This window comes from Sapajus apella, unplaced genomic scaffold (genome assembly GCF_009761245.1).
Source record: "Sapajus apella isolate SASKATOON/1434 unplaced genomic scaffold, GSC_monkey_1.0 scaffold6, whole genome shotgun sequence".
Classification (NCBI taxonomy): Eukaryota; Metazoa; Chordata; class Mammalia; order Primates; family Cebidae; genus Sapajus; species Sapajus apella.
In genome coordinates, this window is record NW_022436946.1 from 53,667,766 (window position 1) to 53,692,526 (window position 24,761).

General features: G+C 34.5%; 1 long non-coding RNA gene and 1 pseudogene across 2 annotated transcripts; both read right to left on the reverse strand.

The window, feature by feature from the left end:
• Window positions 1-222: 222 nt before the first annotated feature.
• Window positions 223-21,604, reverse strand: LOC116549574. Its single transcript, XR_004267943.1, has 3 exons — window positions 21,521-21,604; window positions 18,570-18,574; window positions 223-234 (listed from the first exon to the last, which is right to left on the reverse strand). It is a non-coding gene; the product is annotated as an uncharacterized LOC116549574 (long non-coding RNA).
• Window positions 21,605-23,405: 1,801 nt separating this feature from the next.
• On the reverse strand, window positions 23,406-24,670 carry LOC116549575 (annotated as a pseudogene). Its single transcript, XR_004267944.1, has one exon. The product of XR_004267944.1 is annotated as an aladin pseudogene (transcript).
• Between the last annotated feature and the right edge of the window lie 91 nt (window positions 24,671-24,761).

The window sequence follows — 24,761 nt, forward strand, 5'->3', positions numbered from 1 at the left end:
ATGAACATTGATGTGAAAATCCTCAACAACATCCTGAAAAACTGAATCCAGCAGCACATCAAAAGGCATATCCACCATGATCAAGTTGGCTTCATCCCTGGGATGCAAGGCTGATTCAACATATGCAAATCAATAAACATAATCCATCACATACACAGAACCAATAACAAGAACCACATGATTGTTTCAATAGATGCAGAAAAGGCCTTTGATAAAACTCAGCACCTTTTCCTGCTAAAAAGATTCAATAAACTAGGTATCAACAGAACATATCTCAAAATAATAAGAGCTATTTATGTCAAACCCACAGCCAGTATCATACTGAATGGGCAAAAGCTGGAACCATTCCCTTTGAAAATCAACAAAGACAAGGATGCCCTCTCTCCCCACTCCTATTAAACATAGTATTGGAAGTTCTGGCCAGTGCAATCAAGAAAGAGAAAGCAATAAACGGTATTCAAATAGGAAGAGGGGAAGTCAAATTGTCTCTGCAAATGACATGATTGTATATTTAGGAAACCCCATTGTCCCAGCCCCAAATCTCCTTAAGCTGATAAGCAATTTCAGCAAAGTCTTAGGATATAAAATCAGTGTGCAAAAATCACAGGCATTCCTATACACCATAATAGACAAACACAGAGCCAAATCATGAGTGAACTTACATTCACAATTGCTACAAAGAGATAAAATACCTAGGAATACAACTTACAAGAGATGTGAAGGACCTCTTCAAGGAGAACTACAAACCACTGCTCAAGAAAATAAGAGAGGACACAAACAAATGGAAAAACATTCTATGCTTATGGATAAGAAGAATTGTTATCATGAAAATGGCCATACAACCCAAAGTAATTTATGGATTCAGTGTTATTCCCATCAAGCTACCATAGACTTTCTTAACAGAATTAGAAAAAAAGTACTTTAAATTTCATACGGAACCAAAAAGAACCCTTGCTTAGGATAGCCAAGACAATCCTATGCAGAAAGAACAAAGCTGCAGGCATCATGCTATCTGACTTCAAACTATACCACAAAGCTGCAGTAACCAAAACAGCATGGTACTGGTACTAAAACAGATATATAGACCAATGAAGCAGAACAGAGACCTCAGAAACAACACCACATATCGACAACCATGGGGAAAGCAATGAGGAAAGGATTACCTGTTCAATAAATGGTGTTGAGAAACCTGGCTAGCCATGTGCAGAAAGCTGAAACTGGACCCCTTCTTACACATATACAAAAATTAACTCAAGATAGATTAAAGACTTAAATGTAAGACCAAAACCATAAAAACTCAAAAGAAAACCTAGGCTATACCATTCAGGTCATAGGCATGGGCAAAGACTTCATGACTAAAACACCAAAAGCAATGGCAACAAAAGCCAAAATTGACAAATTGGATTTAATTAAACTAAAGAGCTTCTGCATAGCAAAAGAAACTACCAACACAGTGAACAGGCAACCTACAGAATGGGGAAAATTTTTTGCAATCTATCCATCTGACAAAAGGCTAGAAAGAAATTAAATTTACAAGGAAAAAATAACCTCATCAAAAAGTGGGCAAATAATATGAAAGACACTCCTCAAAAGGAGACATTTATGCGACCAACAAACTTATTTTAAAAAGCTCATCATCACTGGTCATTAGAGAAAGGCAAATCAAAACCACCATTTCACACCAATTAGAACAGCAATCATTAAAATCAGGAAACAACAGATTCTGGAGAGTATGTGGAGGAAAAGGAATGCTTTTACACTGTTGGTTGGAGTATAAATCAGTTCAACCATTATGAAAGACAGTGTGGCATTTCCTCAAGGATCTAGAACCAGAAATATAATTTGACCCAGCAATCCTATTACTGGGTATATACTCAAAAGATTATAGATCATTCTACTATAAAGACACATGCACACATATATTTATTGCAGCACTGTTCACAATAGCAAAGACTTTGAACCAACCCAAATTTCCATCAATGATAAGCTGGATAAAGAAAATGTGGCACATATGCACCATGGAATAATATGCAGCCATGAAAAAGAATGAGTTCATGTCCTTTGCAGGGATGTGGATAAAGTTGGAAACAATCATTTTCAGCAAACTAACACAAGAACAGAAAATCAAACACCAAATGTTCTCACTCATAATTGGGAGTTGAACAATGAAAACACATGGCCACAGGGAAGGTAATATCACATACCAGGGCCTGTTGGTCGGTAGGCTGGGGGATAGCATTAGTAGAAATACCTAAAGTATATGACGGGTTGTTGAGTACAGCAAACCACCATGGCACATGTATAGCTATGTAACAAGCCTGTATGTTCTGTACATATATCCCAGAACTTAAATAATGAAAAACAAAACAAAAAATAGAATAGTACAATGATCTTCAGGGACTCTTGGGAAAGAGTGGGAGCAGGTAGGAATAAAAGCACACAAATTGGCTTCAGTGTATACTTCTCAGGTGATGTGTGCACTAAAATCTCACAAATTACCACTGAATAACTTACTCATGTAACCAAATGCCATCTGTTCCCCCAAATCCTATGGAAATATATATATATATATACATATACATATATATATACATATATTTAAAGTTAATGCTTATATTTAAAATAAAATTGGATTGCTACATATGACTTCAGATTGATCTTGATAGTGTATTTCATCAACATGATTGAATATATTTTGGAATTACAGAGAAAGCTTCAGAATGTAAAGAGGTTTTTCTCAGGGTCTTGATCATTTAAGTAAACTGTGCATCACTGGATATATAGTGTACAGAGCTTGTAGAGAAAATTTACATATGAAGTTTCACTAATATATAATCTTGTGAAATAATGCCAAGTCTACTATCTAAAATAAAAGTTAAATCAAGCAAACCTAGCATGATTCTGAAGATATGCCATGAAAATTCCTCATCTTCCCTTTGGTACCAATTTTTTTTAAGAAAGGGCGATATTAAAAATAAGCTCCCATTAAGTTGGATTTTTTCTTTTTTTCCTTTTTGTTTCAGCAGAATCACTGTTGTCCTAAGAATAAGTCAAAAGGAAGTGAGATGTAATTGATGAAGAGTATACGTTTACACTTTTTCTAAGGTAAATTGGACTAATTCAAGTATACCATCATATTCAATTGAAGTAATGAGAATTTCTGATTGAGGACTACCTCTATGACTAACACTCATTTAATCTCAATTAATCTATATAGTAAAACAATGAGTTCAGTAGTGTTGCTATCACCATTATTTAGGAATCTATAGAAGTTACTTGCCTAAGGGCAGGAAGGTAATAAATGTGCAGCCCTAATATAGACTCAGTCATCTTGAACTAGAGTCTGTACTTGCAACTATGATATAATTATTATATATAATGGTAATTGTTATCGTTTATATAATTATAACTGTGAGGGGTGCTAAAAGACAATTTAAAGGCTACATTATGATTTTATACCTATAATGAGCACTGTTTTTTAGTTTGTAAGACATTGAGACAATAGACAACATGCTAATCAGAGAAAAGCCTTGTGTTTTAGTCTGTTTTCATGCTGCTGATAAAAATATATCTGAGACTGGATAATTTATTTAAAATAAGGGTTTAATGCACTCACAGTTCTACATGCTGAGGAGTTCTCACAATCATGGTGGAAGGCAGAAGGCAGGTCTTACATGCCAGCAGACTAGAGAGAAATGAGAACCAAGTGAAAGGGGTTTTCCCTTATAAAACCATCAGATCTCGTGAGACTTATTCACTACCAGGAGAGCAGTATGTGGAAACTGCCCCCATGATTCATTTATCTCCCACCATGTCCATTCGACAACATGTGGGAATTATGGGAGCTCCAATTCAAAATGAGTTTTGGCTGGGGACACAGCCAAACCATGTCACTTTGATGTGTACATGCTTCAGAACCAAGTTTAAAGATAATTAGGGATAGTCATGATTATTTGTTGTTTTAATACAAGCATAAAGATAGTAAAATATGATTTGAGTAACATCCAATACAATACAAATAAAATTATTTAGTTGGCATCCTTGTGGTTTGTAGATGGAAGAAACTGATAAAGGAACTATATAATAGCAAATATTTATCTAAGGAGCATGCATTTTCTCATACTTAAATTTATATAAAAATATTATCTTTTATCTTATTAGTGTCATCAAAACCATTCCTAAATCTTGTCTTTTCACCAAAATTGTCCTAGCTTTTCAAAAACAACCACTTTTTAATATGAAAGAGATATAAATAATTTGAAATTTTTATTGATGTGCCAGCTGTGAGTTTACCTTTATTTCAGATACAGAAATAGGACAGACATGAGTCCAAAAATATGGATATATATCATCCAGGAATTTAAAGAGTTAGGCTTTCTTCTTGTATAATCAGCCCTTCTTTTTCATTAAGACAGTAACAATGGAAGATAAAGTAATTTATATTCCAAATCAAAGGAAAATAGAGGTCATAGACTTGTTTGAATGAGAGAGAAGCCTGAAACAAGAAGATAAGAATTTTACCCGCAAGTGTCTGAATTATTTCTCATATTGTGGAGGTTGAGAGGCTTAGTCCTAGTTAGAGAGATGAACAAGCAAGCTGCTAGTTCAGTTCCTCAGGTGCTGAAGTGTGGAGCGGGTTCACCAGAATGCACATGAGCTGGAAACTGGCACAGAGTAAGGAGCTGGACAAAAGTGAATAGGATTGGATTTGTAGAGTTTTTGGTTCATAGGTACAGTGGTAGGATTCTGACTTTTTAAGGAGTATATAGGAGTTATGCTGGTAAGTGTGAAGAAATTAATGGTCTCCAAGTAACCAAATAAAAGTAAGTGAAAAATGCAATAAAACTATCAAATGGGCTTTCAGACTTTAAAAATTGGACATATTTTTAAGAATATATTTAACAAATTATTTGATTCATCCATCGCATCCATTTGTCCATTTAACAAAAACTCTTTGTGAGATGGTAGAGATTCCACATGAATAAAGTAGATATACTCCCTGTCTGACAGCCTTTACTGGAATAATCTTACAGGTTGTAGTGGGATAAACTAAATAAATAATTTTATGTACTTACTAGTTGTAATTGAAATATGTGCTATAAATGCCAAAGACAGGATGCTATGAAGAAAGGTTAATTAATAGTGAAATGTAATCTATACTGTGGTTTCAGAGGACAGTAAAGTGTCACTTATCCTGAAATCGAAGAAAAGTTGCTTAACTTTAAAACAAGTTTCACTTAACCTGAGAGTGAAGGAGACAGCAAGATGATAGGACTATAGAAGTGAGGTTCAGTGCAAAGACCATGCTTATTTGAAGAAGAGAGAGAAGGTCATTGTATCTGAAAAGGTAGGCAGTGAGTGATGGGATCATCCAGGGAATTTTAGAACATTTTGGATTTACTCAACTTTGTTAGTAAAGTAATTCCTAATACAAAAATAGTAATTTACAAATAGAAAAATAACATAGTATTTCAGAAAAATGAATATTTCAAAAAGCTGAACTCAAATATTCTGACTAAATTAATGAATATCAAGATAGAAAAAAAGTTCTGTATACTTGTAGGTAGAAAAAAGAGCCTCTTACACTTAGAAGTAGGAATAACCAACCTGGCCTTAGACTTCCACCCAGCAACAGTCAATGTTAGAAATCAAAGTAGGAACTTACTGCTGTTTTGGCTGTGTCCCCACCCAAATCTCATCTTGAATTGTAGTTCCTATAATCTCCATGTGTCGTGGGAGGGGCCCAGTGGGAGATATTTTAATCACGGGAGCAGTTAACCTCATGCTGTTCTCATGATAGAGAGTGAGTTCTCATGAGATCTGATGGTTTTATAAGGGGCTTTTTCCCTTTTTGCTCGGCACTTCTTCTTGCTGTTGCTATTTGAAGAAGAACATATTTTCTATCCCTTCCACCATGATTTTAAGTTTCCTAAGGCCTCCCCAGCCATGGTGAACTGTGAGTCAATTAAAACTCTTTCCTTTATAAATTACCCGGTCTTGGGGAACTCTTTATTAGCAGCATGAGAACTGACCAATACACTTACATGTATTTTCAAGTTATAGGACATATTAGCAAGAAATGTCAACTCAGAATCAAAGTAATTCAAGAATAAAAATAACATTGGTAGAGAAAATACACTCAGTTAAGTATCACAATCAAAGACATTTGAGTTGCTCCAACCTGTTTCTATTACCAATAATGCTATAAACATAATCTTGAAAGTTCACAAATAAATCTCTAGGATGAGTCCTCCAGGCTGGAATTACTTCCAGAATATTTTGTTTTGAATTTAATATTTATTTTTAAGCTTCATAGAAGCTTTAGCATTATAGTGACCTTCTTTATAGTGACTTAAAAAAACCTAATAGTTTTTTTAACCTAGATTTCAAATTTGTCATTTATATATACAGGTTAAGTATCACTTATCCAAGAATCTGAAACTTGAATGGTCCAAAACCTGAAACTTACTGAACATCAACATGAGGCCACAATTGGAGAATTCCACACCTGACCTCATGTGATGGGTTGCAGTTAATAGAATGAATGATTGAAGGATTAGATAGTGCAGGTGCACAACACACAGCTTATTCAGTGCCCCAAGGGGAAAAAAGACCCTCCTAGCACCCATCCGCTATGACATATCTTTTCTGCACTTGCCCAGATTCCCTCATGCAAACACATGCACAAAGGATAATAAAAATGGCACAAGTGTAGGCTGAATGCACCAGGGCAGTGGTGCATCCACAATGGCCCAAAAGGGGTCAAGACTAATGCACATTCCCTATTGTACTTTTTTGCTTATACTCTGCTCTTTAGTGTAAATATATTGTTAGAAATTCCAAAAAGGCCTGCAGATATCCCTATGGGTAACAGTGATGAGAAAGCAAGGAAACATTTTGTTTATCTATAGCACAGAAAGTCAAGCTGTTAGAGAAACTAGACAGCTGTGTCTCAGTGTGAAATGCCTTCCAGAAGAGTATAGTGTTGGAATGACCACCATATACCACCTGAAGAAACAGGAGAAACTATTGAAGTCCTATGGTGAAAGTTATAAGCAAAAGTTAATAAAAACTAGAAAATACCTGCATACATTGCCCAATTGTGAAACAGCCAAAATGATTCTGAATCAAGGTGATTGTGGCAATGATGACAATGAAGATGATATTAACAGTGCAGAAAAATGTGTCTGTAGACTACATAGCAAAAATGTGTAATGGGCTTATGGAAGAATTAAACCAGTGGGCAGTGATAACAGAACAAGAATTCACATCAGTTTATAAAATCAAAGAGAAACTTCTAAGACAAAAACATTAATAATGCAGCATTAATGAGGAAATATTTTTAAAGCCATCAGCAGACTGCCTCTTACTCCCTAGAGGACCCACTTCCTGGTCCCCCAACTGCTTCTGATGTTTCTTCTCACCTAAAGAAATAAAATACAGTGTATAGCTTATAGTAACTTTTAATCAAAACACAGCATTGTGGGTAGGGACGAAGAGCTTGCTGTTGTTTGCTGCTGCTATTTCACAGCTGATACAGATATTGCTGTTGATGCTAATGTGCTGCTTAGTTATCCTAAACACATTACTTTTTCACTATATTAATGGTATGCCATATTGTTTACTTTTAAGCACTTTTGTGTGAATAAGTGTAAGAAAATATTGCTTATTGTTAGGATATATTTTCAGAGTCAGGAATGATGGCAATGCCAAATAACCAGATTGTCCACACAGGTGGCTGAGAGGGTGACACCTTTGCTTCCTGATGGTTTAATGTACATAAACTTCATTTCATGCACAAAATCACTAAAAATATTTTATAAAATTACCTCCAGGCAGTGTGTATAAAGTGTTTATGAAACTTAAATAAATTGTGTGTTTAGACTTTTGTCCTATTTCCAAGATATCTCATTATGTATATGCAAATATTCTAAAATCAGAAAAAAATACCCCAAATTCTATGCACTTCTGGTCCCAAACATTACAGATAAAGGATACTCAACCTGCATATGACATAATATGCTTTCTTTTTGCTTCCATTTGCATTTTTGCTTTTTGAAGATGCAAAGTGCACAACAGTCAAAAGCACAATTTCTGGAGTCAGACTGCTTGGGTTCAAAATGCAGTTCTGCCCCATTCAATGGAAACCTGAGAAATATATATATCTCTTTATCATTATTTATTTTTGAAACATGGATAAATAATACCTACCTCATAGTCAGGATGAGACTTAATAAATTGTTTTGCATCCAGTGATTTACATAGTGTTAATGTGAGGTAGATACTGTTATTACTTAGTAAGTCCTGTATATCATTCACATTACCTCCTAGACTCTGGAATTCTTTGGTTGCAAATGTGCCCCCTGCCTCTTAAATTTAAAAAAGAAAATCTCTGCAATGCACATATATTTGACTCTTAGGTTAGAGAACAAATATATCTAAATGTGAAATAAATGTTTCAGGATAATACCACTTTTACTTATGCATTGATTTGAAGCTTTATGATATTGCTAATATTCAATAATTTTTATCTACAAAATTGTCTACTAAATATGATTCAATCTAATACATGAATAAGAAGGTCCTTTTCATGACAGTTTATAGCTGATTCATTACATAGGAATAACTTAATATTAAAAATGTCATCCTTTAAGATCCAGCTCTAATGTTATTTCTTTTCTCAAGAATTTCTCACCTTATGCAAGAAGATTTGTCATTTGCACAAATGAACTTCCATAACATCTTTATGTTCTCAGTATGTAAATATGACTTTCTCTAATAGTAGACCAATTTTGTCAATTTATCTTTTAATGATCAGCACAGAGTTTTAGATCTCTCATAGAGTAGATGAGAGATATATATTTATGAAGTTAAGAAATGAATGCAGTGGTGTATGCATGGGGCAGGCATAACTAGAACTAGCTTTATGTGTTGGTCTACACAGTTAATACGTCATCAAAAGCTTTCTTCCCCAACTAATCTTCACATCTGATTTATTAATTTAAATAGTTAAACAATTAGATTATCTGACCCTTGGTTTAAACCAGTAAATAGTCTGAACAAATGCCATAAGAACTTTTTTTCAGGAGCTGTTAGGAATGGGTCTTGTTGAGCCATTCCTTAGAACAGTTTTTAATTCATATATGAAAGTATTAACTAGATGGAAGATTTAATGATATCAAAAGTAGGAGTCTAATAGGTAATGAGCAAACAACTTATCAGTTTCTTAGATCTGTTTCTGGTAGGCCATAGAAGTAGAATAAGTAGTATCTTAGATAAGAAAACTAGAGAGCTTTATTAGTGATCCCATGTTATAAAAAAATAGCTAACATTTCTTAAATGTCTCCATGTGATAGAAATGTCCTAAGAATCTTATTTATATATGTTCCCTCATTTATTTCTTATTGAAGCACACAAGATAACCAATACTATTACCTGCTCTTATAAATAGGGTAATTGAGACATAGGGAGGTTAGATGTTTTCCCTAAGGTCACATAATCAGTTAGTAGAAGAGCTAAAATTCAAACCGAGATATCTACTCAAGAGCTGTGTGGTTAAGCATTATTCAGAGCAGCTTTTCTGGGATGGGTATCTTCTGTTTGATTTTGCAGATATGCTTTTCCTCCTTCTAAATTCTGCTTTTCCTGGAGGCCAACCAAGCTGCTATTGGTGGCCTTCTTTGCCGTCCAGTCACAGGTAGGCTTTGGTCTATATGGAGCAATAGCAGGAGAAGAGAAAATAAGAAAAGAATGAGGCCAGGACTCTAATTAAGTCATGAAATTTTATTTTAAATGTGAACATCAACAGAATAATTATATTGAAACTACATTGACCTCCCTAATAGTGACAATTTTTGAGGAATTTAATGTTCCACTGCAGATAGTTGAGTTTTAGAAAGTACAACTTCCTGAAAAATCAATGACAAAATTGGTTGCCCTGCTTCCCTCATTGTTACATTACCAAGAATTGGTTGTGTCTCTTTACAAAGACCAAAGTTCCTTTAGGGGATCTTTCTACATCATCATGCCCTCCGTATTCCAATAACTTTTGTCCTTCAGGTATAGAGGTAGGAAAATTCCCTAGCGTTACTAGCCCTATGGGGTCTGCACTATCGCTTTTTGGATTACTTAAACCCTGTACATACTTTTTAAAAGATGTCTCTAGTTCTTATCAAATTTTCCAGTTTGTGTGTTCCAGTTACTTCCTACCCAAAATCATGACTGAATAATTGTCTAATAAAGCAAACAATTATATTTTTGAAAACAAGCCATGACATTATATGATTATGCTTCTTTGCTCAATATATAGCAACGATGTTAGTGCTGAGCACGTGAAGTGCTTAATTAAGTGCTTATTAACTGTAAAACTTTGAGGCTTTTAATTAATCATTGTGGCATTGTTTCATAAAGTATAATGTCTAAAAGGCTCTAAAGACAAAACAGAGAGGTAATATGAAAGAAGTGTATACTTTTGCCCAACAAGAGTGAAAGAGATTTTTATCAGTAATGATTTTAGTGATAGCTTATCTTCGCTTCATATTTCACAACACCCTAGTAAAAAATATATGATAGAGGACTCATCATTGTGGAAAAAAAATGTTCATTGCAGGACAGTTCAAATGGTGGCCGTGGACTAACTCAGTTCTCCCATTCTCACGTGCAGTTCTCAAGAATAACCTTAGAATGTTCTGGGAATGTGACATCCTGAAGTATGGAGGAACAAATGAGAATAGCCGAGTCTCTGTCTTTGTCCTTACTGGGACAAGATATTCTACAAAACTTAAAGCCAGTGATTTGTGTTGCATGGGGTTATAAAACCTGGGGCCGGTGCTTTCTGTGGTCCCATAGCAATGGTATGAGGCGGGGTACATGTAGATGAGAGTCCATCTGTCCTGGGCAGCTTTCCTGAGCCTTGGGAGATGGACTCACTGTGAATCTCAGGCCTCTACTGTCCCTTTCTGCCTATTTGTAAGTGAAAAGTTGCTTTACTCAACTTGTGTGAGTATTCTGTCCCAGCATACTTACACAAATCGTAGAAATTGCAGCCCAAGATTCAGTGGGCTGAAGTGGTAACCACTGTGCAGTGAACCTGCTTTGCACTAATTTAACAAGTGATTGAAGGAATTGGGTATTATTTACTTAAAGAGCCTCTAATTCCAAACTGTTATTTCCTGAAATCCTGAGAAATAGAGTAACATAGCTTTCTGGATTCCAAAATTACTATTCTTTCTGGTGCATCCCACCACTTTGATGAGTATGCTAATGAACATGCACACCTCTGTAGAATTATTTGTAATGACAATTTTGAAAATGTTTCATACATTTATGTTTTAGACAGATGCTAAACTCCATTGGACAGTGGTTTCTTAAGGAGTAAACCCATTATATCCAAAAGAGGTCACACGGCTGTGTGGTATCTTGACCAATGAAAGCCACAAATTACACTTCTAGACTTGGACCCAAGACCTCCTATGTGATACCCTACATTCCTTCTTTCTTTGCTTGCTATCTGTCAGCCAAATATAAAGAATGCAGGAAAAGATTCCTGAGACCTAGGAAATGTATATAAGTGGATACAAAATAAAGAGTTATTTATCCCAACCAGCTTAAACTATGAAATGAGCAAAAAATGTATTATGTTAAGATTCTGAGATTTAGGGTATTCTATTATACATAGACTTCCCTGATTGATACAGAAATTGAAGGTAACTTTCTTCACATGGTAAAAGCTCTTTACAAAATAATAACGTCATTATTATTTGTATAGTAATTGTAAAATACTAAAATAATTTTTATTAAAATGCAAAATAAAAGTTACCATTACCTCTTTTTTTTCCCAAAATTGTATTAATACTCAACAGTGCATCCAATAAAGAAAAATAAACAATGGGTAAAAAAGAAAGAGTCAAATAAAAAAGGAATTAATGACAAAATATTGTTAAAATTAATATAAAGATATAGCATGATTGCTAGACATAAAATTAGTCATAATTATCAGTTGCATTTTTATACTATAGTAACAAGCAGGTTTGTTATTTACAAGATGACAATGACATACATACATTTGGATTTGGTTTGCTAGTATTTTGCTGAGGATTTTTATGTCTATGTTAATCAGGACTACCAGTCTGAAACTTTCTTTTTCACTGCATCTCCCAGGTTTTGCTATCAGGATTCCATGAGGATGCTGACCTCATAGAATGAGTTAGGGAGGAGTCCCTCCGTGTCTATTTTTTGGAATAATTTCAGTAGGATTGCTACCAGCTTACCTTTGTGCATCATCTGGTAGAATTCAGCTGTAAATCTATCTGGTTCAGGACTTTTTTGGGATGGTAGGTCTTTTTTTTATTATTATTACTCATTCAATTTCAGAACTCATTATCAGTATGTTCAAGATTTTGGTTTCTTGCTGGTTCAATATTGGGAGGCTGTATGTTCCCAAAAATTTATCCATTTTTTCCTATTTACAGTTTATGTGCACAGAGGAATTCATAACAAGGTTTATTGTATTTCTGTGGGGTCCATGTAAAGCCCCCTCTGTCATTTCTGATTGAGTTTATTTGGATCTTCTCTTTTTTCCTTTATTAATCTGGCTAGTGGTCTATCAATTTTATTTATTCTTTTGAAGAACCAAGGATTGGTTTTCTTGGTATTTTGTATGGGTTTTCAAGTCTCAGTTATTCAGTTCAACTCAGTTTTTGGTTATTTATTTTCTTTTACTAGCTTTGTGGTCAGTTTGCTCTTGTTTTTCTAGGTCCTCTAGATGTGATGATAGGTTGTTAATTTGAGATCTTACTAATTTCTTCATGTAGGCATTTAGTGTTATAGAATTTCCTCTTGACACTGCTTTAGCTATATCCCAGAGATTCCGTAATATTGTATATTTGTTTACATTTATTTCAAAAATATTTTGATTTTTGCCTTAATATTAGTTTTTATCCAAAATTTGTTCAGGAGTAGGTCCATGTAATTTTATGGTTTTGAACGATCTCTTTGGTATTGATTGAAAGATATTTATATACCAGAAATATGTTGAAGAATTGGAGAGTCATCCAACCAAGGAAAGGATTTTCCTAAAGAAATCTATATTAGTTGGACAATAACAAGGAACAGAGTTTATGAATAAATTTAGGAGGGTATTCAAAATTGAGAAGTAGAATCAATCTTAAAGTTTCAAGTGAAGATCACATGGATACTTAAGTTAATAGCATTCAAAACATGTAAATAATTTCTTAAGCACACAAATATAAAAATATCACGGTCATCTTAAGAAATTGTCCCATCACCCTTTCAAATTTCTATAAAAAGGCAAACAAGCTAATATATTTTTAAAATAAGTCCCAACCAAATATTATCAACATTTGAATTCTGTTTTTTAATGTTAAAAATCTTAAACCAAATCACTTTATTCTTGAAGAAAACAGATGTGTTTAAAGAAGCTTCCAATTTATTCTAACATATATTTTCTGAAATTAGTTTCATAAATTTGTAGTTTATAAAGTGATGCAACATTTTTAGATATTCAAAATTAAATATGCTATACTGTATGTTTAATTACACTTAGACATAAAGTTTAAATAAAATAAAATGATATAATTCTCTAGAATATTCAGGGTTTTCTAACCTTCTTTGGTACCATTATCTAACATCTTTGCATAGGTAAATTCTATGAATCTTATCTCAGAATAATATTTTAACACAGTAAGCAGAATGCATTTAATTACAATGAAAATAACAATAACAAAATATATTACTAAAACACAGTCTTTGAAGGAGTGATGTAATGACTCCCGATTAAGAATCCAGAAAATATATCTTTCATTAAAATGGTTATTTTCATGTGAATATAAACTTCTTTAAAAGTCTTTAATCAGAGATTACTGGTATATAGAACTCTTAATTTTTATATGTTGATTTTGTGTGTGGCCACTTAATTATCTTCTTAGTTATAATAGTATTTCCATTAATTCTCTTTTCTAGGTACACAATACAGTAATAACATCCTCAAAAAAACTTGTTTCAGTATTTGATGTTTATAAATAATATTTTCTGATTATGTAAGTGATATAAACACTGCAAAAAATGAAAAAACATAGAAAAAGCAGAGATGGATCTTGCCAATATTTAATGTACATATTTCCAGAATGTTGGCATTATTTCATTTTAATAAAATTCTATTATTTGCAACAATGTGGATGGAATTGGAGGATATTGGGTTAAATGAAATAAGCCAGACACTGAAACACATTCTCACTAATATGTGGGTGCTAAAGAAAGATATTGAACTCATGGAAACAATAGAATGATGTAGAATGATGCCAGAGGGTAGGAAGGGTAGCTCGAGGGAAGGTGAAGAGGGGATGATTAATGGGTACATAAATACAGTTGGAAAGAAGAAATAAGATTGAGTGTTCTGTAGCACAATAGAACAACTACAGATAACAGTAATTTATCGTACATTTAAAAATAACTAAAAGGATGGAATTGGAATGTTCCTAACATAAAGGCACATTGTGTTGAAGTGATGAATATCCCATTTGTCCCGATTTGATCATTACACATTTTTTGCTTGTGTCAAAATATCAGATGTACCCCATAAATATGTACAACCATTATGTATACATAGTAAGTACAAATTTAAAATAATAAAAATAAATCTCTAACATCCAAAACTGGTAAGGAACAGGAAGGAAAGCCATTTCATGTGTCTTAGGCACAAGGATCTTTACTGCATTGCTAATATTCCCTACTGATAGCTTAGTAATAGCTATCAAAATTTTTATGATTATTTCCTTTGACTCAGATATTTTACCTCTAAGATTTCTTCTGAGCAAAAACCTCATAAATTTGCACAAAAATTATTTACAGCGATGTTTATGCTAATATTTTAAATAAAATTGGCTACTGTTCACTCAATGCTTACTATGTGCCAAGTATTATGCTAAAACTTTTATGTACTTCACCTCATTTCAGCCTTGTAGAAACCTCAGTAGGCCCTTTGTTTATAATTTCCATTAACAGGGGCTAGATCTTACCTAGTCAAGAATGCACAAACAATAAATATGTAAGTCAAAGTCTTCCATCTCCAGAACTTGATAAAACAGCCAAAGGGAAAGGAAAAAAAATAACCTAAACCATTTTTTTAAAGTACATTATGGCATATTAAACAATGAATTGTTATGAAGACATCTGCAAATGATAATGCAAAGGATTTATTAAGACATTGGAAAAATGTTCCCAAAAAGGTTGATTATATATACTTTGTAATCTGTCAATAAAATATACAATAAAATATTAATAGAAAATACAATTGGGACAATACTAAATATTTTGTACACTTATATTTTTAAATTATATATTATAATAATTTCCATTTCATTCAGTGATTACTTAGCATTCTATGTATGGATAATAAAATGTACTTGATATTATGTTAAATCTTTGGGCTTTCTTATATTTCTCATGATTGCTGTAATGAGCATCTTTAAAAATACTATTTGATCACATTAATTTATCTTTTATATTATTTTATTCAAATGCTTTTAAAAATACTGTAACACACCGCTACATAATTGTTTGAAGCTTTCATAACTGTTTCGAAAATTATCTATTTGTATATTTTAGTACCAGAATAACATTAGTTATATTGCAGCTTATCTATGATCAATTTTAACATGTGTGTAATACATGATACTCATTATCATTTTTATTTTAAAATTGACTATGATTTCTCATCAATTTATGGTTTAATGAAATATTTAGAAATAGTTTTTAAAAATTTTAATGGTGACTTTAATTGGGATGTCTACTACATAAATATATCAGGTATTTTTATTTCACTTGTTGGCATAATTTTCATAATTTTTATTTATCAGTGCTTTTCAATGTCAAGTTTTGTGTTAGGTTAATTCATCAAAAGTTGACATATTTAATGCTATCATTAAAGGATCTAATTTTAAAATTTTATATGATTTATGTTAAAACACTGAAAAAATGCTTATTAAATTTTTAATAGTTTACTGGTTGGTTCTTCTGGGTTTGTTAGAAAATGTCAAATCATCTGTTAATATTAACGATGTTTTGTTCCAAGTCTTTTCTTGACTTAACACATAAAAAAACACTGCTAAATGATGCAAAATCCTTGGCTGTCTTGTTCTTGACTGAAATGGAAATGTATTTAATGTTTCAGCTTATGCATTGTGTTGCCTTTGATTTACTATAGAATTTTAACATACTTTATCATGTTAATAGATTTCTAAATATTAAATCACCTTGGATCTCAATAAAAATGCTACTTTTCTTCAGTGTACTTAATATATTGCTAAGCTCCACCTACCAATGATTTTTGAATAACTTTTTAATCATTTGTTTGTATCAGATTTCCCATTATATTCTTTATCCATTCTCCTTTTTTTCTTTGTTATTAGATATGTTTCAGCTTCATAAAAGCAGCTCATTCATTAAGGAATGTTGTACATATTAAAAAGCATGAGAAGGCTGGGCGTGATGGCTCACACCTGTAATCCCAGCAATTTGGGAAGCCAGTGCAGGCAGATCACGAGGTCAGAAGATTAAGATCATCTTGGCCAACATGGTGAAACCCCGTCTCTACTAAAAATACAAAACAATTAGCTGGGCATGGTGGCATGTGCCTGTAATCCCAGCTACTCAGGAGGCTGAGGCAGGAGAATCGCTTGAACCCAGGAGGGAGAAGTTGCAGTGGGCCAAAATTGCACCACTGCACTCCAGCCTAAATAAATAAATAAATAAATAAATAAATAAATGGCATGAGAAATATAATGTACCCCATGTTCGATTGGCCAGAAGGACAGTGTATAGGAACTGTGGTAGGTCAGCTATGAAAGAAAAAAATGATAGTAGGGGACATGAAATGTTGTGATTCAGTTCTGGGAGTAAGATGGATTGAAACTAGCAACTTAGATAATTACTATAGATATGAGTTGTAGGTGTAGCTAGATAAAATAGGAATATTGAGAGGCAGAACTGCATAGACAGCTGCCACTAAAATATGTAAAATCAGAAGTGGATTTGAAAAATACAAGTCATTCAGAAGAGTCTCAAAATGAATATCATATATAAGGGGTTTTGAACAGCCCTTTATAATTTTTAAAACCAATTTGTTGAGGCTATAAATGACATACAAAATCTTGTACATATTTAATTTATACAGCTCGTTGAGTTTGGAGATACGTATACACTTGTGAAACCATCACTGAAATCTATGCCATAAATTGTCAATCTCCTCCAAAAGTTTTCTTCTGTCTTCTTTGTTAATTATGATGATGATGTGATGATGATGATGATGATGATAAGAAAGAACACTTAATACAAGGTATATCTTCTTAGCAAATGTTTTGGTATATAATGCAGTGTTGTTTATTATAGACATTATGCTGTACGGTAGATTTCTAGAACTTGTGAAATTAAAACTCTTGATCCTTAGCAAATACCTTCCCACTTTCCGCTGCCCCCAGCCCCTGGAAACCACTATTCTAATATTTACTTCTATGTGGAATCACATATTATTTGTCCTTTTGTGTCTGTTTTATTTCACGTAGCATTATATTATCCATATTCATCTATGTTGTGTCAAATGGCAATATTTCCTTCCTGTTTAATGCCAAATAATATTCTATTGTATGTATATATCACATTTTCTGTATCCATTCATCCATCCATGAACATTTAGGTTACTTCCATTTTTTGAATAATATAAACAGTGGTACAGTAATTGGGAGGGCAGGTTTCTCTTTGGGATCCTGATTTCAGTTCTTTTGGGTATATACCTAGAAGTGTGATTACTGGATCATATGGTAAATCTGTTTCTAAATTTTTGTGGAACCTAAGATAACAAACGCTGGCGAGAATGTGGAGAAAAGGGAAATGAGGGAAACCCTTGTACACTGCTGTTGAGAAAGTAAGGCAGTGGGGCCAATACAGAGAACTCTCATGCTTAGTAAGCACTAAATGCTTGGTAAACTCTATTTCTTTTCCTCTCCATATATATAAAACTTATGTGTGTGTGTGTGTGTGTGTGTGTGTGTGTGTGTATATATATATATATATATAAATAATAGAAAGTAATATACTTTTTATTATACGGAATAGACTTTCCTCTGAAAGAAATCATTCCCGAATTTAGGCTCCTTAATTATATCTTAGCGTACAGTAAAGGGCTTTTATACATTTGAAGATACATGATTCAATGACATGCTAAGATTTGTCTATGTTATTTATAATAAGTTATGCTTTTATTTCCAAAATTTTGTTACCAAGGAAAGAACAATTACACAAATATACATCATTTAAAAAGTTTTAAAAGCCCAAGAAAAATTCAAAACAACTTTTTTCTTCCAATTATTTAATAATATTATTGATTTTGGATTTTCTACAGTTTCTTTATATTGAATACGAAATTTATTTGCAAAACAAAGCACACAATATAGAAATGTTTCTTGGGTCCTGTTGTTATTTTTTTTAAACTCCAATTATGAGGGCAATATGTTGCTTTAATCATTTTTTATGTCAATTACACCTAGGTGTTTAACCCTTCCTCTCCCCACCTGACATAAACTGTAATGACCACATCATATAGAACAGTGTGTTATGCCTTGCACTGCATGTAGAATTTTATTTAGGATATGATTTTAATTTTCCTGTAAAGTGCTGCCCCACTGTGGCCAGATTAGGAATCACTGAAGTCTGACAAGTGATTACTTTTTGCAAATACTGTCTTTATTAAATCTCCCATACAAATATTCCTTACATGTAATATCAGCATTAAGAAATATCCACCCAATTGTTACAAGAAATGTTTTAAAATTTGATATCATCTCAGAGAAATATTCAAATATAAATAGGCCATTTGTGAGTTATAAAATCAAAAGACTTTTATAAAATGTTTCTAAGGCATCAAACTGGAGTAGTAGAAAGACAAATTAATTTTTAAATTCATAATCTCCTCTCAAACCATTAAGCCCATTTAATCTGTGCCAATGCAAATTTTGGATGTTTCCTGTTATCACAAACCAATATTTTCACATTCAATTTTGTTTTTTACATTATCTTGATTGATTTTCAGGCAGCCAGTATTGAACCTCACTTGTGAAGATGATGAATTTAGTTAACTTATTATGGCTGATTTCATCAGAGTTCATTGTGTAAAAATTTGACACTAGTAATAGAAATTATGATAATTCAATAGATGACAATGAGTTCATTATCTAATTCATTCTATTTTAACACATCTATATCTTCATTCATAGCATCAACATAATTTTTCTCAGATTATAAAAGCATATCTCACTAGACTGTCTAAATCACTTCCGCTTTGAAAGTTAAAGCCATATTATAGAATTGTGGCTTTTAGTCTTCACATCTATTCTTCATCCATCATATCTCAGCAATCCTTAGTTATAGATGTAAAAATTATTTTCCTCTTCATTCAGGCTTTATTATTATTATTATTAGCTATATTTGTAGGTCACAAAGTTCTTATATAGTGTGGCATAGTGAAGGTAAGATTTGGCAGAAACTTCAAAAACTAGAACTTAATCTTGTTTGTGCCACGAATTAGGTGTGCATGCTCTTGAATTTCATTTAAAAACGTGTTGTAATCTTCGCTCTCATCAGAGGCTATTAGACTAGGTAATTTTCTAGACTCTTTGTCAAATTATCTAAATTAAAATTGTTTCTCTTGTACTTTCCGTTCATTTAATTTGATTCAAATCAATTCAACTCACATTCATTCAATTTAGTTGCATTCAACTCAAAGAGCATTTATCACTACTTTCTGTAGACAAAGTCCTGCTGTAATCACCGTACAGCCAGGGAAATCCCCCTGTGAAGTGGAGGAAGGTAAAAAGATTTGTAATGACTTATTTGTGACTTCAACGTCTTCACCTTTCTCTCATTGATTTTTACTATCTTTAGTGAAGTTAACCTCAAGAAATCATAAAGTCAGAAAAGGGCATCTTTGTCACATCTTCTAACTAGGTCTCAAATAGATAAGTGTGTCCTCATTCTGAACCCAGGCCTCCTAGCACCTGTTTTTGTTTTTTTGTTTGTTTTTGTTTGTTTTTTAGGCAAAGCTCTGTGCTTTTCTAATACATGTGTCTTTCTTCACCTTCTCTCTGATACACCAGTCACATTCTTTCATTTTCTTTGTGCCTCAACTAACTTTGTTGTTGGATGTGGCACTAAGAAAATTCTAAATTAGAAATACGTAATCAATCACCAACTTACCTAAGACTTTCTCCCACACTCATTGTCCTAATAAATGTTCCATCTCTGGTAACTGCAATGACTTGCTCATTGCCTGCACTGTACTTTTTTTTTTCATGGTTCACAGGGGAGACAAGAGGACAGAGAATGGCATACGCTAAACTCATACTTCAATTCTAAATCTTGCATTTGCTTTCATTCTAGTTTCTTTTAATGAGTTAATTTGTTCCTTCCTTTTTGATAATCTGCTTTTGAAAAGATGTTGCCTTCAAGATACTCTCTTACAGAAACCAGTATGCACTTCTCCCATAAAAATACTCTATGGAAAATATGAGTGAACAAATAAAAAATTCCAAAATAAACAATACATTCTGTTTTCTTCCTCCTCAGCTCAATAAGGCTGCAGCTTGCTGCTTGAGCTCCACCTTCCTAAGCCAGGCTGGAAAATATTCCTAGGAAGGTGGCCAGGGTGAGAGTGCTGCTCATTTCATTTGTTTCTTTAAGTTCAAGGATCAGAGTCTGGATGTTTCTTTTTGTGAAATAACTGAACAGAAAGGGTTTTTTTTTTTTTATGTTCACATATTTGGTTCAGTTTTTTAATTGTTTACAGTAGAAGAGTAAGTTTCTGTCAGTCATTTTCCTTCATGACTGGAAGTCCATAGTATTTACATGAGAGTTTGTTTACAGGTGAATTTAGTAAAGGTAGCTTTATTAGTCTGTTCTCATGCTAATAAAAACATACCCGAGGCTGAGTAATTTATAAACGTAAGAGGTTCAATTGATGCAAACACATCCTTCTTCACATGGTGGCAGCAAGAAGTACCAAGCCAAAAGGGGGAAAGCCCCTTATAAAACCATCAAATCTTGTGAGAACTCACTCACTATCATGAGAACAGCATGGAGGCACATGGAGGCAATGGGCTCTCATGATTCAACTATCTCCCACTGGCTCCCTCCCATTACACATGGGTATTATGGGGACTACAATTCAAGGCGAGATTTGATTTGATTTGAGTGGGGACACAGCCAAATCATATCAATCCAACTCTGACCCCTCCCAGATCTCATGTCCTCACATTTCAAAACACAATCAAACCCTCAATCAGTTCCCCGAAGTCTTAACTCATTCTGGCATTAACTCAAAAGTCCAAGTCCAAAGTCTCATCTGAGACAAGGCAAATCCCTTTTGTCTATGAACCTGTATAATCAAAGCAAGTTAGTCACTTCCTAGATACAATGGGGGTACAGGCATTGGGTGAATACATCCATTCCAAACTTCTGAGCCCCCCAAACTGTTCCAGTCTCTGCTTGTTATCCAGTTCCAAAGTTGCTTCCATATTTTCAGGTATCTTTATAGCAATACCCCACTCAACCAGTACCAATTTACTATATTAATCCATTCTCACACTGCTAATAAAGACATACCTGAGACCAGGTAATTTATAAAGGTAAGAAGCTTAATTAACTCACAGTTCTGCAGGGCTGGAGAGTCCTCAGAAAACTTAAAATCACAGCAGAAAAGGAAGCAAACACATCCCTATTCACATAAGGGCAGCAAGGAATAGTGCAGACTGAAGTCGGGGGTAAGCTCTTTATAAAGCCATCAGATCTTGTGAGAACTCACTCACGATCATGAGAACAGCATGGAAATAGCCATCCCTGTGATTCACTTACCTCCCACTGGGTCCCTTCCATGACAGGTGGGGATTGTGGGAACTATAATTCAAGATGAAATTTTGGTGGGAACACAGCCACACCATACCATTAGCTGTGTGGACAAAAACTGTACAATGTTGGAGTAATACCTAAAGAAAATTGTTTCAAATATACTTTCTTTTTGAAAACAAACAAAAAATCTAAATTAACTGTAATTAAGACATCTTGAGGTGTAACTGTTATCTGCATTTTGAATTCTTTATTTGGCTAACCAGACTAGAATCCAAACTCTTTGACTGTAAGGATATAGTCAGCTTTGGATAGGTTCCCTCCCCAGTAAAATCGGGACAAGCATGCCCGCCTAACAGTTAGTTTTAGTGACAAAATTATCAAATAAAGTAGTTTGTAAAAATTTTCAGTGCCTGACACTTAGCAGTTACTTAAGAAATATAGGATTGGTTGTGCTTATGATTATTACTATAATTTCAGGTTAGGCCATTTGAGACTTAGGAAAGTTTGAGTTTTATAGACTTCTAAATGCCTCTGAATGTATGCACCTTTGATGTATGTTCTTCCACTTTGTTATATTATTTTCTTGTACAAATATATATTTTAACTATATATATTAGCACGTTTCAACTCTAGTCCCAAAATAATCTAATCTGATAAAAGAAAAAGAAATGTTATAGTAAGTTTGGGAAAACACTGTGATCAATAGGCTCATCTTGAAGGTTCAGGTTTTCATTAGCATATCGAAGATACTGAAAAAACCTCCAGTATAATATATATATATATATACACAAATGCTATTATACACGCATCTTCTAATAGTATATTTAAACATTATACAATGTCTTTTAATAGTGTATTTTATAAAACATGCATTGGGAGAAGCCAGTATATAAAATATCCTGTTTTTTTGTTGGAACTATTAAATGAACAAATATTTACATTTTTATTATAGTAGAGATTGGCATGTTTTGTAACAGAATCCTGATACTGTTCTTTTGTTAATTCATGCAATTTTTTTTGAAATATCTACTTACTAAAAGGCTCATTTATAAAGATTATGAAAATAAGCAACATCTGCAATTTTAGAGTGAAATACTTTAAATGTTTATATATAATAGTTTAACAATCGCTTGGCAGAGATTACCTGAATATATGGGTTTTTAATATATTTTAAGCAAGAAGTAGAAATTCAATTGGATGTAGTTGTCTCACAGTTGAAATATCTGTATGAATTAGAATCAAGAGAGTCGAGAACTAAGATTTGAAAACGGCAGAAAGAATGCTAGATCCAGGACTAAGAGGAGATAGGCTAGGGCCTTCAAGCCACCATGACTTTTCTGTCCCCTTTTCTCTGTTTCTTTCAGGACATTGGCTTTGCTCTACGTCAGTGTGAAGCATTTGTTTTATAGACCAGACACATCTCACTGAGAGCTCTTGATTTCAGCAGTTTATAATTTTACTTAAGAATGGCTGGGTGCAGTGGCTCACATCTGTTTTTTTTTTTTTTTTTTTTTTTTTGAAAAACAAAAGGAAAATTTATTAGAGGTGGGAATGTGGGGAGTGGGGCAGAACAGGTAGTGGCTCTGGGAGAGGACCCCAAGGAGCAGAGGTTGGGGCTGTCTCAGTAAAGAGGGGCAGGTCACGAATAGAGCCTCCACCCCCAGCAGGGGGTTCTTGGGCCCAGCCAAGCACTGGGCTGAAACGTGGAAACTGGGCATTGACGAAGTACAGTGGGATGTGGGCAATTCGGCCTGTGGACCAGCCCACACTGAGCAGGGCCCCTTTGTTGAAGGAAGGATGGAAAGCGATGAGCTGGGGCTGGGCTCCCGGCTCCCCCTGGATAACGCCACAGGGAAGGAGCTCAAACACAGGGCTGTTTCGAGTACAGAAGAGGAGGATGACTGGTTTACCACCCTGTACCCTTGGGCTTCCTTTCATGACCACAGCCAGACACTCCCCACTGGGGTCCCAGACCATGGAGTGAGCCTCTCCCCCAAGCCTCTCCTCACCATCTGGTGTCTGGATTGTTGTCTTGGACAGATCTGCCACAATTGTTGCTGACTTCGCACCTCCAACACACCCCTTTCCCTCACCACAACATTCTGGAAAAGACAGGGAGTAAATCAGTGGCTCCCCCAACATGGTGAACAGCAATCGGTTGCCATCTGGGCTCCAGCAGCCAGTCTGACAGCGCCCTGATAGAGTAGGCCACCTCTCGCAAGTCCGCATCTGGGCCTCCCAGACTCGAAAGACAGCTGAAGGAGTGGTAGCCAGGACTTTGCTGCCATCTGGGGACCAGAGCAGGTTAGTCACCCCACCTCCTCTAAACCAGAGAAGGGGAACACAGGTCTCTGTTGAGACATCCCATACCTGGATAGCAGCATCCACGGGTGAAGCTGAGAGCAGCAGCCCCCTACTGGGGGCCCAGGCCAAGCTAGTGACAGGTGTGTGCCCAGGGTGAGACAGCACTTGGGCACAGCCAGAAGAGGGTCGGGTAGACAAGGAGGTAGGGTCCAGGGTCCAGATGAGAATGCAGCTCTGGCAAGCCACAGCCAAGACAGAGGCACTGAGGGGCTTCCAGGCCAGAGCTGCCACATTTTGTTGCAGCCGGTGCTTCAGGGAGGGGACTATGGTGCTGCTGGCATTATACACACAGACTGAATCATCTAGTAGGGCCACTGCAAACTTGGTGTGAGGGTGCCATGCAAAGACACGCAAGCAAGCAGCAGCTAGACCAATTTGTGACTTGGGCAAATTCAGCAATGTAAGTAGATGATTAACCAGCAGACCAGGGTCCAAGTTCTCTTTAGAGCCTCCCTCCATAACTTATGATGGGAGTACTGTATAGA